The sequence below is a fragment of the Clupea harengus genome, chromosome 18 (genome assembly GCF_900700415.2).
Source record: "Clupea harengus chromosome 18, Ch_v2.0.2, whole genome shotgun sequence".
Lineage (NCBI taxonomy): Eukaryota > Metazoa > Chordata > Actinopteri > Clupeiformes > Clupeidae > Clupea > Clupea harengus.
This window is the reverse complement of record NC_045169.1, coordinates 15,682,965-15,685,464: the sequence shown is the minus strand read 5'-3', so window position 1 is coordinate 15,685,464 and position 2,500 is coordinate 15,682,965. Positions and strand designations below refer to the sequence as shown.

Genomic DNA, 2,500 nt, shown 5'->3' with positions numbered 1-2,500 from the left:
TTAGTATGTATCATGACAGCATGTATAATGACAAACAGTCAGTTAGTATACATCATGACAGTATGTATAATGACTAACAGCCAGTTAGTATCATGAACACAGCCAAACATCAGGAACATTCAAGAAATATGCATGTCTATTTTGCGGCAGAAAAAAAGAAAGAAAGAAAGAAAGAAAAATCACCGGGAGAAATACATTCACTTCAGAGCACCAAGCTGAAATAAACAGCAAAATAATAACTGGTTCTGTGTGATAATTCATTTGCTTTTGAAATGAGACAAGGGACTGCTCAGCTCTCGACTAGAGCACAGTGTATGTGTGTGTGTGTGTGTGTGTGTGTGTGTGTGTGTGTGTGTGTGTTCCCCTCTCAGCTCTTGCAGGGCTGAAGCAGGTCTGGCGCTGGAGGAACTGAATTATGAAACAGCAGCACAGAGGACAAACCCACGGCTCCAAGCACATTACCATGCTGCCACACACTGTGTGTGTGTGTGTTTATGTGTGCATGTGTGTCAGTGTGTATGAGTGTGTGTGTGTGTGGGTGTATGGGAATAAGTAGGTGTGCGCATGTGTGTGTCAGTGTGTATGTGTGTGTGTGTGTGTGTGTGTGTGTGTATGTATGTGTTTGTGTGTGTGTGTGTGCAGGGCCGGATTAAGACAATGGGCTTAACAAAAATAATGCACGAAAATGTCCGGTCAAAGAAAGCACATGCAGTCTATAAAGAAACCCAAATACTTTGGATTTCTTACTCGACTTGAAAAACTCTCCCTCAGTGAAATACGTGAACAAAGTGTCAGATTGCAGACCAAATACAACGCAGATCTAGCGGAATGACTTTCCCGACGAACTAGCGCAGTTTGTGAATTTCTCCCGAGTTGCTCTCACTGACCTAGCAACACCGAGAAACCTACTTTCATTAATACGGGAGAGGCATCTCGAAAGTGTTTACCCAAATGTAGACATAGCGCTGAGGATTTACCTTACATTGCCCGTTAGTAATGCCAGTGGGGAGAGGTCATTCTCCAAATTAGGAATTATTAAGCATAGACTGAGGACATCAATGTGCGAGGACAGACTGAACAATTTGACTTTAGTCAATAGAGCATGACATACTGCGCCAACTGGACTTTGAAGAGCTCATTGATGAGTTTGCATTGAGAAAGAGCAGAAAACGGGCCTTTTAATATCACTGATGTGATGATGGTGATGGTGAGTCACATGTTTGTTCTATGTTAGGCCGAGGCTGCCAACACTCAACATGGCTCCATTATTGTAAAATAGTTTTTTAAATAGCTTGTTTGTATGTAAGCTAATTCAAATGCTTTCCACCCTGGAGATGTTGCACTGTATCTGACTGTCTGCCTTCTTGTTTTGGGGTTTTTGAGTAACCTAATAATGGTCATTCCCTGGCTATGTAGCCTTGTTTTTGCTTTTGCTTTTGAATAAATGGAAATATGTGGCCTGGATACCAGACCGAACTTAGCCCCGCCCACAATATTTTTGGTTGGGAAGTTCGGTCTGACATTACTCCATTGAGGAGAAATTATCTGCGGACAGACATTGCCGTACCAATCAAATTGTCAAGGCGGGCTTTATACGATGATGGACAGATGATCAACCGTAACGTAATTAACCACGTCACCAAAGAGCTTTTGGGGTGAATTCGTTTTCAACAAACATGGCTGCCGTTGGAGAGCTGAAATGTGGTGATTCGAGTCTGTTTTAGAAGACATTGACAGCACATTCATTTTGAAAGAGGAACAGAGAAACGCGATCAAGGCATTTGTCGATCGAAAAGATGTTTTTGCCGTCCTTCCTACGGGATCCGGTAAAAGTTTAATGTATCAGCTGGCCCCATGCATGGTCTACGTTATGGTCATACTACGTTGCTCTGATTGGTTCTAGATATATCCAATTGAGCGAAGAGGCATTTTTTTTCCTGGTTCGGTTGAAACACGCCCCATAATCACAGCCCATTGGAGCGGTATCAGACTCATATTCTGACTAGAATTATGAGTATGACATCGTCAGGCTAGGAAATATGTACAGTACCAGTCAAAAGTTTGGACACACCTTCTCATTTTTTGAGAAGATTTTTCTTTGATTTTATTAAAACTTTTTTTGTTTAGTACATCATTCCATGTGTGTTCTTTCGTAGTTTAAATGTATTCAGTATAAATGTACAATGTAGAAAATAATAAAAGTAAAGAAAACACTTCTCAAAAAAATTAAAGGTGTGTCCAAACTTTTGACTGGTACTGTATACATTTACATTATTGGTGTATTATTGCCTACTACACACATACATTGTGTCCTTGGTTTTAAACTGATCATATTTATAGAGTGGTTCTGTGGACTTTAAATCACTGATGTGTCAGTGCACCTGGCGTGGGTTTGTGTGCGTGTCATGATGTGCGTCGGGGCGATATAGGGGCCTCATCCTGGTAATTAGCCCCAGGCCTCAAAATGTCTTAATCCGGCCCTGTGTGTGTGTGTGTGAGA

At 41.4% G+C, this 2,500-nt stretch overlaps 1 protein-coding gene across 13 annotated transcripts in view; it reads right to left on the bottom strand.

Moving 5' to 3' along the window:
• LOC105895412 (neurexin-2) overlaps positions 1-2,500 on the bottom strand; it is a 736,614-nt gene that overhangs the window by 300,440 nt on the left and 433,674 nt on the right. The gene's annotated exons all lie outside the window — the stretch shown is intronic.